Below are 13,891 nucleotides of genomic sequence, written 5' to 3'. Positions count from 1 at the left end.
GTTTTTTTCCATTCATGTAGTTCAATAGGGTTGAAACCATGTTTCAGTCACCTCTACATTCTTAGACTTGTCCATCCAGTCAGAAATGGTTTTTTGAATGAAAAGAGAAGGTACTATATGTGCACACTGCAGTGAGTAATGCAGTGCTCATTGCATCATTGTATTTGTCAGAACTTTAAACCACCTGCTTGGTACTGTGGATTCACTGAGTGCCAAGTGTTGAGCTTTGTTATGTTGGTACAGTACATAAACAAGTGGACAAAAACCACACACATTTCTAGCCACACACCTGAGCTCACAGTCTAGAAGTAGAAACAGATAAATAAGCCAAGGCGTTCTGATCTTACAGCCTGACACCCAGTTTTTGCTCTTTTTTTTTAGTGTTTTTTGGTAGCTGGTTTGAGCTAATCTCTTAGACTCAGGCTTTGTATAAATGTGGAAAGACGATGGGAAGGAGTGGAGCTGTTGAGTCAGTTAATTTTTAAGTAGATGTACAAAGAGGTTACAATTCTACAAAGTAGGTTATGAGTACAATGCGTCTTGATCAGCGTCTCCCCCATTTTCTCCCTCCCATCTCTACCCTCAAGTTATGTAGTTCAGTTTTACATAATGTATATTGAATATAATAACCATATTTGCTCACCCTTCTTCCTCCATACAATTTGTTTTTAATGAAAGGATTTTTTTCTAAGAATTTGTGAAGCTAGAATTCCAAATGAAGCTTATATTCAACTTCTCAGAACCTGTGATCCACTCAAGCTGAATGACTAAAAGGTACAGGATCTAATGTGGACTGTACCCAAGCCTGTTTGATTACTGAATGCTCCTTTTCCTGAGGAACATCGTGGAACACTGCAAAAGTCTAGCCTTATACTACCAAGTTTATTTGTATGTTTCACTTGCACAATTTATTCAGGTAATAATTTACTCATCTAAGTGCTTTCTTTATCCTAAATAGACTTTGAGTTGTCAAGAATTTATAGGTACCTAGTTGTTGCAGATTTTTTAAATATGCATTTTACATGTTCAAAAATTGTTTAGATTTTCCTCAGTGGCTTCAGTATTGACTGCATTTTCTAATATTCATGCCTCACTAAAGTACTTTTAATGAACATTGATTGACTCGTAATAGCAGTTTGCTCAGTATTTCCTTAGGGAATTCCTTAAGATTCAAGAAAAGAAGACAGTTGTTCCTGACTCAATCACCCAAAAAGCATCTACTTCTGGTCCATTGGTCCTCAGACTAAGGGCTGAGTATGAGGTGGGTGGACAGAGACCCTTCTTCTTCCTAAGAAGAACTAGGTCACTAGGCCAGGGTGGAACCTGAAACTCAGCATTTGGGGCAGTATTGAGATTTGAACTCAGAGCCTTGCTGGACTGGCACCCTATCACTAGAGCGATGTCCTCAAGCTTTTTTGCTTTATTTTACTGTTAAAGTCTTGGATTTTTTCCCTGGAGCTATCCTCAGATGCTGATCCTCCTACCTCTGGCCTGTTGCATAGCTGAGATCATAGACCAACTCACACAGCTTGTTGATCCAAACGTGAAGTCTTGCTAGTAGTTTGTATAGGCTGACCTTGAACCTTGATCCTTCCCATCTCGGCCTCCTGAGTAGCTAGGATTACAAGTATAAGCCACTGTGCTCAGCCTTTGAATCCATATTTTAAGAAGCCCCTTAGGTGATTCTGAAGTATATGAGTGGCAGACCAGCTAGGAGAAAAAAAAGTCTTTTTTTTTTTTTTTAACATACTGAAATTGTGATATCTACAAATACCTTACATATACTTGCACATACGTGTATGTGTATACATGTCTGTCTATACGAGTATTTTTATATGTAGACTAATCTTCCTCAACTATTTTCATTTGAGGATTTTCCCACAGCATTAAATCCTCTCTGAAAGCCATGAATTTCATGGTTTCATGTAACTCTGTTCTATATAGTATCACTTAACCTTTTTGATTGGCTATATGTCATCCCTTAAGAAATCTTTTAAATTTATTTTCATAGACTGGAGCTTCTCAAACTGGAGATCCTCCTACCTCAGCAGGAGGCGTCTCAAGTGCTGGGATTACAGGCATGCATTACGCTGCCCAGCATTAACCTTTTCCAGGAAGATCCTATAAAGATAATGTTGGGGCTAGAGATAGAGCATCTGCTTAGCATCTGAGACTCTGAGTTCCAGTACTAATTCCCTAATACTACAAAAAATAAAAGTAAATAAAATTCTAAGAAGATTCATTGTCATTCCTAGTACAAATTAGTTTTATTATATCTTTCAACTAACATATAATTACTGACTTCATATTCATATGCCTGCTTTAAAAATGGGTAATTTGGGATGAAAATTCTCACTTTTTCAAATAAGTCCATGACAAATATACAGAGAAGGTTCACTTTTGTCCTAACAATGGTATAACTTTATAGTGAAATGGGCTGGCTCTGTTCTTACATATTGATGAGTTTTTCAGGCAATGAACAAGTGAGCATTTTTCTTACATGGAAATTACTAGAAGGGAATTGCTGGTTGGGTTTTGAACGTTTTGAATGTTCCTTCTTGACAGGTAAGATGAGAGTTGAAGGGGAGTAAGCCGGTGTTTCTTCCCCAACAGCAAGTAAGCAGTGTCTAAAACTGGAAAGTAACACTTTAACATGTTAGGCTTAGAGCAAAGGGGAGGGTCAGGGCTGGAGCTCAGTAGGAGCCAGTGTGAACATGTACAGCATCCTGGGTTAACTGACAGCCCCTTCCCTCAAAAAAAGAATGGGAAAGAATACTAGATGAATAGTTAAAATTGGGGAGGGATTATGTGTAGGTATACAAATATGTTAAAACCCATTATTTTGTATAACTTAAGATACACTTAAAAGTATTTAAATTTTTTAAAGTGGAGGCAAGGGCCCGTGCCAGAAGGGCAGTGGCTCTGTTATTTTGTTGGAGGACAAGGAGAAGTAAGCCTTATAGTACTAGTACCATTTGATGCTTTGAACGATATGTATATATGTTCATTCAATATGACAGTTACATGAACACACTATAGGAAGAAGAATATCTGAATCATGCTGTCAATACTCACCTGTCTCCACACAGGCCGTTAGGCAGTTGACAATTCCACACAAGTCTTTAGAACATTCTAGTTCATTCTAGCTCTCTGCAGCCTCAGTGGCATTTTTTGAAGATGCACATCTGAGCCACCTCTTCAACCTCATTCCAGTGTTAGCTATGCTGCTGCCCCAGTGCATGGGCCTTGCTGAGACTTTATGTTGTCACAAAACCTTCAGAGGGCCTGCCTCCTTGCCTGCAGTGTTCCCTTGGCCTCTCCCCAATTAGTCGAGTGGGTTTAATCACAGCTCTGCCACCCCAGCCTCATGGGAGGCCTGCCTGACTCCTGGGTGCACATGACTCTCAGCACCAGCACTCACTTCCAGGTGCTCAGCACTCCGTGTTTGCGTGTTTGCTTTGCTTCTGTGAGTATTTGACTTTTTCTCTTTTCCATCCCAAGAGCAAACTGTGTCTAATTTTGTTTCCCTTTGTGTCTAGCTTCATACCTGGACTACAATAAATGGTGTGTTTACTGGCTCCGTTTTCTCGTCCTCTGTTATTTTGTTAATATTCAACACCTTGTTCTCCTATTAAATCCATATTAAAATCAAAATTCGTACCCCTAATCTCTAAACATACACTGACGAAAAAATGGTTGACTGTAACTCTTTAACAGGCAAATAATTATTAGTATTAGCCTTAAAACTCTAGCTTGACTGGGCTCAGTCATGCCTGTAAAGCCAGCTGCTTGGCGGGATATATCAGAGGGTTGTGGTTCAAGACCAGCCTGGGCAAAAAGTGAGACTCCATTTCAACAAACTAGTATGGTATAGTTGTACCCTCTGTAATCATAGCTACAAGGGAGGCAGAAATAGGAGTATTGCAGTTCATACTTGCCCAGGCAAAAAATGTGAGATCTAATTAAACAAAAAACAAAAAGGGCTGAGGGAATAGCACAGGGGTGCTTGCCTAGCAAGTATAATTTGATTTCAAACAAAAAATTTTGCTTGGTGTCTTAAGAAATGAAGACTGAAACCTAGAGCTAAGGAAAAAGTTGGAAGAAAGATTTTTTTTTTCCTGCCAGAGAGGTTAATGTTGGCTCTTGCTCTGTGTAAGGATCAGAGCAAAGGGAGGAAGGAGGTTTGTGAGGGTGAACCAGGCAGGCGTGTGGTGTCCCAGAGAGTAGGAGAATGGTGGTAGAACCTTTACTCAAGTTTACTAGAAAAAAAGAAGATCTCATTTATTCTGAGCCACATATGAGTGTGGAATGGAAACAAGGATCCTCAGTTTCCCCATTTCCTCAAATTTGGCTTAATACTGGCCCTGTTTCTTGGAAGTAGATCCTCATCTTGCCTTAAACTTCCTTTGAAGTCTGTTAGACTAATGATTAGGGACCTCATCCCCCACTCTATAAACCATGAATCAAGACCGAGTTCTGAATTCCATGAGTTGGTTGACAAGCAAGAGGGAGAGAGGGTGACAGTGCCCAAAGGCATACAGTTGACAGAACTGGAGTCAGAGGTGACCGCAGAACCTGTGACTCCAAGAATTGTTCAGAAAGCTAGGAGTAGGACCCTGACCTTCCAACAACCAGCAGGATGAGGAGATGGGTTGAACCAATTCCATGTAGATGTTAAAAGGCCAGGGTGGCTCCAGTCAACACCTAGACTCAGGTACTTATGTCCTGGATGCATTCCAAGGGTTAAAAAGCTGTCATATCCAGGATAATGAAGTTGGGGGGAGGCTAAGTTCCCCAAAGGAAAAAATTATTTCCACCCCTAAATAAAGCTAGCTGAGAATCACTGCTGCTCAGATGTCAGCTGGCTAATTATACACTCAGTAGACATGGCAGGTACACAGATTAAATTCACCCAAGATTGAATAAAAGGAGCAAGTAGAGGGATCAAGTTTTCTAGCTAGAAAAATCCGACTCTCATGCCAGGTGTTCAGGCAGCCTCAGACAGAGCTAAACAACATTGAGTTCAATAACACCAAATGACACCAAGGTCATTCTTGTTTTCTACATTGTTGTGGCTTCCAGTGATGATAGGTTTGTCTGACCACACATTTCCTTCACACATTCTGGACAGGAGCTGACCTTGTAGAAATAGCCAGGCAATACATAGCCTGGGGTGGTAGTCCCATTGCAGCTGACTCGTACCCCTGGGGATAGCCTAAGACTTTCCCAAGGATACATGGGCAAGCTTCACTTGTTTCCTAAAATTGATCTTCCTGACAACTATTGTGTTGTCTTGTGTAATGGAGCAGAGCCGGGGATGAAAACTTTCCAGAATCCCAAAGGCAAGGATAACTGGAATACTGGTATTAATGGAAAAGATGGAAGAGTTAGATAGTTAGCAATTTTTGCTTAGAACAAAATTGAGAGAGGATACAATCTATTTGATGGTGGTGTGTTTATTTTGGGGGGAGGTGCTGAAGATTGAACCCATAATGACAGACCTGAGGCTTGAACTCTGGGCTTGAGCTCCTTTTGCTCAAGGTTAGTGTTCTACCACTTTGAGTCACAACTCCACAGGGATTTTCTTGCCTGGGCTGGCTTTGAACTGTGATTTTCAGGTCTTAGCCTCCTGAGTAACTAGGATTACAGACATGAACCACAGGCCCCCACCATGACAGTTTTAAGAGCAACTTTTATTTCAGGCTTGGGTGGCTCACATTTGTAATCCTAGCTATTTAGGAGGCTGAGATCTGAAAAACAAGAATCATGGGTCAAAGCCAGCCAGGGCAAGAAAGTCTGTAAGACTCACATCAAATTAACCACCAGAAAAGCCCAAGTGGAGTACAGATCAAGTGGTAGAGCTCCAGCCTTGCACATAAAAGCCAAAGGAAAGTCCAAAGCTCCAGTAATGCAGTGCACACAAGCATACGTTGTGTACACACACACAGGTACACAGGTACACACACACAACTTTATAATTCACATACTATACAGCTCATTGTGTGTGTGTGTACCTGTCCTAGGGCTTGAACTCAGGGCCTGAGCTTTGACCCCTGAACTTTTAGGCTCAAAACTATCACTCTACCATTTGAGCAACTACTCTACTTCCTGCTTTTTGGTAGTTAATTGGAGATAAGAGTCACAGACTTTCCTGAGCTGGCTTTGAAGCAAGATCCTTAGAACTCAGCCTCTTGAATAGCTAGGATTACAGGAGTGAGCTACCACCCAACCCATTGATTTTTTTCCCACACATTTATAGTGTTGTATAAATATCACTACTCTCAATTTTAAAATATTTTATTATATATTTATTATATTCCCCAAACATAACCCATATTCTTAGGCAGTCAGTCACTCCCACCTCCTCCTTCTCCCAACCATGTATCACTAGACAATCTGGTTTCTGTTTACAGATTTCCCTATTCTAACATTGTATTCATGTATTTATTTATTTATTGCCAGTCCTGGGGTTTAAACTCAGGGCCAGGGCACTGTCCTTGAGCCTCTGTACTCAAAGTTAGTGCTCTGCCACTTGAGCCACAGCACCAATTTGGCTTTTTCTGCTTATGTGGTACTGAGGAATTGAACCCAGAGCTTCATGCATGCTAGTCAAGCACTTTACCACTAAGCCACATTCTCAGCCCAACTTCATATTTTAATAGGGTTCTACAACACATGGTCCTAGGTAGCTAGCATCTTTCACTTACTATAGTGTTTGTAAGATATACCCATTTTGCATCAGTACTCTATGCCTTTTTATAGCAAATATATCCCATTATATATATATATATATATATATATATATATATATATATAATACTGTATCCATTCTTCATTGATTCAATGATAGATTGTTAAAAAATGTTCTACAAAATACCTATATCAAAAATGTAGGATATATATACAGGTTAAATATTAATATGGTAACACTCTAAATTTACTACTATTTCAGATGAAAGTATTAAAACTTTCTTTAAAAATACAATTTAGGAGCCAGATGTGGAGCTTCATGCTGTACAACACTCAGGAAGCTGTGGTAGGGAGGGAGATCATGTGTCCAAGGTCAGCCTGTCTCAAAAATCAAAAGCCAAAACAAAATGAGAACTGGTAGAGGTTGCATGTAGTCCCAGCTATAAAGAAGGTTGAGGAAAGAGGAGCTCAAGTTCAGAATCTGAGGACAGTCTGGGTAACAGTGAGGCCCTGTATCAAAAATATGAAGAACAGAAAACAATATAAAAATAGTTTGTGGCTGGGTGCCGGTGGCTCATGCCTGATAGCCTAGCTTCCTAGCTATTGAGAAGGCTGAGATCTGAAGATCGTGGTTCGAAGCCAGCCTGGGCAGGAAAGTCCATGAGACTCTTATCTCCAATAAACTACCCAGAAAAGGCCAGACGTGGCTGTAGCTCAAGTGGTAGAGCCTAGTCTTGAGCACAGAGAGGCTCAAGGACCAGGCTCAGGCCCTGAGTTCAGGCCACAGACTGGGTGGGAACTGGGGAGGGGGGGGGAGGAGAAGCACAGTTTTTCATAACTGACAGAAGAAAAAACTTTCATCACACATGTAGCTTATTTTCCCATCAAACAGAATTTGTGATTAACATCTTATAAAAACACATTTTCCCAGGCCTCAATCAGTGAATCATTGTAAATAATTGAGGAAGGAACACACCTTTCCTTTACAAACCCTGCCAATGTGAAGGAAGAGTGAATGTGTTCCACTCATTCTATGAAGTCAGCATAACCTTGATGCTAAACCTGAGGGGCATTAAAAGAAAGGAAAATGGCTTGCCAATCTCTGTCTTCACACCCTGAAGAAAATAGATAATTGAATCCAGTAACATATAAAAAGAATAAGACATCTTCACAACAGGAGTTTATTCCAAAATGCAAGGTTTGTTTAACATTGTTCACATGAACAAAAATTGGGGAAAAGTTGGTAAGATGATTTGCATAGAACATTCCTGATAATTTACTATTCACTTATATTGCCGGGCCCTGGTGGTTCATGCCTATAATCCTAGCTACTAAGAAGGCTGAGATCTGAGGATCACAGTTCAAAGCCAGCCAGGGCAGGAAAGTCTGTGAGACTCTTATCTCCAATTAACCACCAGAAAATCAGAAGTGGAGCTGTGGCTCAAGTGGTAGAGCACTAGCCTTGAGCTGAAGAGCTGAGGGACAGCGCCCAGGCCCAGAGTTCAGACCCACAACAAAAGAATACATATTAAGAATGCTAGAGAATACGCTTATTCTGGTAAATAATATCTGCAAAAAGTAAATATAAACTGGATATGGGTGGTTTACGCCTGTAATCCTAGATACTCAGGATACTGAGATCTATGGATCATAGTCAAAGTCAGCCAAGGCAGGAAAGTCTTTGAGACTCATCTCCAATAAACTACTCAGACAAAGCCAGAAATGGTGTTGTTTCTCAAGTGGTTGAGCGCTAGCCTTGAGCACAGAGAGGGTCAGGGATGGAACCCAGCCCCTGAGTTCAAGCCACAGGACAAGTACCCACCCCCTCAAAAAAAAAAGTTAAATGTAATACTAGTATTGATAGTTTTTCTTCTGAGCTAACGGATAAAGATGCAAAATCAGTACCACTTCTGAGGTTTTTTTAACAAGACAGAAATTTGCACAAAAGAGAATTTATTAATGTGCACAAAACAACTAGCTCACAGGAGTTGTGTGTGGTCTCTGCATGAGGCCTGAAGGGACATCATCAGGGCCCTGTCTCTCCACTTTGTTCCCAACCATATTATACAGTTTCTTTACATACCTGGCTGTCAGGACAGCCATCAGCAGCTTCAGGTTTCAAGGTGCAAGTTCAATGGGAAAGAGCTCCTGCCTCCTCTTAGCAGTCAGTGCCAAACTTCCCAGCTGAAGCTCATCAAATCTGATGAGCAATTTGGTTCCTTCAACCTGAGGACCTTGTACCTTCATGGAGTTAGATGTTCAGTCAATTCCGTCCCAGGTCAGGGCATTTTGCTAGCAGAAGGGTGAATGGATCCTGGGAGGCTTGGGAAAAGCAAACAGCTATAGCTGTCACTAAATGCCTATGTCTTAACAATACACAGCAACTCTCCTTCATTCTTTTTAGCTTCTCAGTACCATGAGCATATATTATTTACAAGAGAAGACATATAGCTCCAAATATCCAATAACCTGGATTACATTTTTTTTGGGGGGGGGTGAAGAGTGGAACTGTTTCACTTCAACTATTTCACACTTTGGAGATGGAATCTCATGAATTTTTCTGCCCAGGCTGGCCTTCAACTGTGATCCTCTGGATCTCAGCCTCCTGGGTAGCTAGGCTACCAATATTCTTACATTTTAGATAAAGAATCTTAATACAAATAACATAAGCATCTTACTGTCACATAGCCAAAGGAGATTGGGCAGAGGTATAAGAAATGAGTCTTCTGGACTGGAAACACAAGTTGTTTCCACCATCCATTGCTGCTCAAGTCTGATTCCTTTCTCAGAGCTCAAGTGCCTGTTCACATTTCTGTAGTCAGAAAATTATACGGTGCATATCATGATTGTTTTCTGCTCGGATTCCAAACCACTGCTTGTTTGTGAAGAAGGATGAATATGATCAAAATATTTTGTATACATGTGTGCAAATGGAACAATGAAGCTTGATGAGATTGGTTTGGTAAGGAAGAGGGAGATAAAGAAGCGTTACAGAGGGGGGAATTCTAATCAACGAACATTGTATGCATGTATGGACATGTCAGAGTGAAATTCTCTTGGACAACTAATTGATGCTAATGAACAATGAGAGCAAAAACTAATCTAAATAGGTGGTAGCTGAAAGGGATTTTAGGAATAATTAGTTCAAAGCTAACACTCCTACTTTAGAAGATGAGGGGACTTAGGTGGAGAGAAGTATTCACAAGCACACAAGCTGTAGTTAGAGTACCTAATGTCCACGTACTTGTTGGACTGTATTCACACCCTGATACTCTACTTTCTTTCCCTAGCCAATGTGACCTTAGGAAACATACCTTAACTAACCCCTCTGTGCTTCACCCTGCACTTCGGTAAAATAAGGAAATTGCACTGAATTTCACTAGATCCTAAATATACATTATTTCACATCTTAACCAAGATCTAAACGTGAATCATAAAAGAGCAAATCACAGTTTATGCCTTGGCTTTCTTAGCAAGATATAAAATAATGCCATATTTCACAATCAATGCTGATCAGATTCTAGAAAATAAGGAAATATACCCCTCCTGTGAAATCATTGCAGAACGGCAATAAAATAATAAAAGTACAGCATTTGGAATAAAGTCTGCCAAGTGGTAAATACGGAGAATCAGGTGATATGGTGGTGGTGAGGACTACACCCTGGATTCTTTTCTCGGAGATGAGATTGCACCTGAGCTTTGTTTGTACCTGTCTCTGGCTTGTAGGCAGGATAGTGATTTTCCTTTTCCTTAAAAATATTATTAGCATATACATGTGCATAACTGTGCTTTGATCAAATCCACACTTCTGTTTCTTTCTTATCTTCCCCTTTTTGAAAACAATATGGAACTGTTTCATACCATATATTTTTTTATCATATTCACTCCCACCATTTACCTTCTCCCTTCACTGGTTTCTACCCCTTAAACAGTTCTCATTTTATTCTTGCTATTCTTTTTAAAATTTGTAGGTCTAGATTCTACATATGAGCTCTGAGCTTTCCCTCCTTGCTTGCTTGGCAATATTAATTTACTAGCAGATTAGGCATTGTCTTGCTTCACAGGCTTAACTCAGTGTGATCAAGCAAAAATGAAACAAACAACAAATGAAGAATGACATATAGAGGTGGAAGAAATCAAGCTGTCATTAATCAGCAAGTGATGTGATTATGTACATTAAAAAAAAAAAAAAAAGAGCTGGGCACCAGTGGCTCACGCCTGTAATCCTAGCTACTCAGGAGGCTAAGATCTGAGAATCATGGTTCAAAGCCATCCTGGGCAGGGAAGTCTGTGAGACTCTTATCTCCAATTAAGCAGTAGAAAACTGGAAGTGGCACTGTGGTTCAAGTGGTAGAGCACTTGCCTTGAGCTGAAGAGCTAAGGGACAGCACCCAGACCCAGAGTTCAAGCCCCATGTCCACAAAAAAAAAAAAGCACAAGCAGCTAATCTTTTAGGATTAATAAATTAGTTTAGCCAGGTTGCTAAATGCATTTAATATATAATATATATATAATATATAACATATGTACTATATAACATATAATATATGTATATATATAGAGAGAGAGAGGTTGGAGATGTGGCTCAAGTGGTAGAACACCAGCCAATGAATGAAAGCAGGTGTCAGAGAGCAAGTTTGAGTCCTGGTCTTGGACAAAGAAGAAGAAAAAGGAGAAGGAGGAGGAGGAGGAGGAAGGAAGGAAGGAAAAAGAAAAAAAGAAAAAGGAACCAAACAAATTGTATTTCTATATTTCAATAACAGACATGCCAGAAATTGGAATTATGAAATAGTAAGGACATTCTATTCCTTGCTGCAACATTTAGCTTCATGTTTAGGAGTGTGAGCATTTGAAATCCCAAGTCAATAATTGTCGCTACCGCCTCGACCAGCAAGGAAGACGCGACCGGACTCTTCTCTCTGCAGTTTATTCAGGACCTTTTAGTAATCTTCTGACCCCAACCCCGGGGAGAATTCCCCACAGCCTTAAGTACCTGCTGGGTAGCCAACCCTGATACGCCACGTGGGAACCACCAATAGGTTCAGGTGCGCGGAAGCAAGCCAGATTCTTTGCCTTAGCCATATCAGGAGTTGTTTACCACAGAGAGGACTCGCCATCGGGAAGGCAGAGGGCGGAAGCTGGCACCATCTTCCAGGTGCGGCCTCTCGCAGCTCTCTACAAATAATCAACCATGTATCCTGGGCAAAATCACTGCATCTCTATAAGGTTTACTATTCTTCCTTAGAACTGGATAATATAGCAATATCTATTTTAAAGATTCTCAGAAAGATTAAATGCATTTTTAATATGATCAAAGCACAATGGATAGTATCTAACACACAATAGCATATCAATAGGTATTAGCAAACAATCTGATGTCTAAATTGCATGTTTCAAATTCTTCTAAAGCAGACATGCTTGCATTGTTTGTAACTCTGCTAATGTGTACAAACCACATGAGTTTTTCTCTCTTTGCTTGACTCAGCAATATTAATTTATTAGCAGATGTAGGCATTGCCTTTCTTGTTGGTGTCTTTATTTGCTCTAAATTTAGTCCTAAAGGAGGTGAAGGAGGTTTTCGAGTTCTCTGATCCAAATTCACCAGGTTTATTGTTTTGTTCAAAAGCTGTAATTCAGAGGGTGTTTGGAAGCATCTGTTGAAGACCATTTTTAAACATGTTTTGTAGAAATTTGTAGCATCTCTTTAGATTGTTATGAGCACCCAGAATTGATTCTCCAACAATTTGCAGGTGGTATCCTGACTAATATTCCAAATTTGATACGACTCTATTTGTGGGCTTGCATGATTTCTAACTTATAATCTATGGATAGTAAAGAAATTGCCTTGTGAGAAGCAATTCACTTTTTCAATCTTGGTGAGTGGAAGAGCCACAAGCTCACAATCCAACTAGATAGGACCAGGGCATTGTAACTTTACATTAGAATAGCACATAATAATAGATTATATTTGTATATTTTCCCTAATTCTTATGACCATTTAGTCACATGGACAAGAGAGTATCATGAATTCCATTTTAAAGATGAGGAAATTAGAAGTAAGAGGTATTAACTGACTTGCCTAAGCTTATTAAATAGTAATAAATGATAAAACCAAGACCATAGTCAGGTTTTCTGGCTGCTATCTAAGAGCCTTTCCCACTTTATTGGTAGAGGGAAATGATAAGGATTCCCATTTTCTTTCATCAATTTTTTTTTGTCAGTCATGGGGCCTGAACTCTGAGCCTGGGTGCTGTCCCTCAACTCTTCAGCTCAAGGCGAGTGCTCTACCATTTGAGACACAGTGCCACTTCTGGTTTTTTCTGCTTATGTGGTGCTGAGGAATCGAACCCAGGACCTGAAACATGCAAGGCAAACTCTACCACTGAGCTACCTTCCTAGATATCTTTCACCAACTTTTACAGACCAGTTCTAGAAAAGCCTTGATAGTACTTGCCATTGTTGTTCTGTTAGGAGCTTTTAGTAAAAACCTATACCCAGCCATGAGCCGGTGACTCACACCTGTAATCCTAGCTACTCAAGAGGCTGAGATCTAAAGATCATAGTTTAAAGCCAGCCTGGGCAGCAAGTCTGTGAGACTCTTATATCCAATTAACTATCAGAAAACCAGAAACGGTGCTGTGGCTCAAGTGGTAGAGCTCTAGCCTTGAGCTGAAGAGCTGAGGGATAGCACCCAGGCTCAGAGGTCAAGCCCCACAACTGACAAAAAAAAAATCTATGTCCAATCTCACCTTGGAAATGCTATAATTCATTTATTTATCCCAGGCAAATATTTTAGACCGTAGTAATCTAACAGTATGTCTTAGAGCTGAGAAATGTTGGGATTGAAAGAGAAGAGTCATTAATGAAGTAATTAGAATAACAGAAGGGAACTTTGTAGTTAACACTCAACCATTTCTCTCTTTTCCTTAAGCAAAACATGCCAATAAAACCTCACAAAAGGGGGCCGGGAAGGTGGCTCAGTGGTAGAGCGCTTGCCTTGCATGCCTGAGGCCCTGGGTTTGATTCCTCAGCACCACATAAGCGAAAAAGCCGGAAGTGGCGCTGAAGAGCTGAGGGACAGCGCCCAGGCCCAAAGTTCAGGCCCCATGACCGGATCCCCCTCTCCCCCCCAAAAAACTCACAAAAGCCAGGCAGCAGTGGTTCACATCTGTAATCCAATCCTAGCTACTCAGGAGGCTGA

Source organism: Dipodomys merriami, unplaced genomic scaffold, assembly GCF_024711535.1.
Source record: "Dipodomys merriami isolate MVZ:Mamm:240054 unplaced genomic scaffold, mDipMer1.0.p SCAF_2, whole genome shotgun sequence".
Lineage (NCBI taxonomy): Eukaryota > Metazoa > Chordata > Mammalia > Rodentia > Heteromyidae > Dipodomys > Dipodomys merriami.
Note: the sequence above shows the minus strand (reverse complement) of the source record.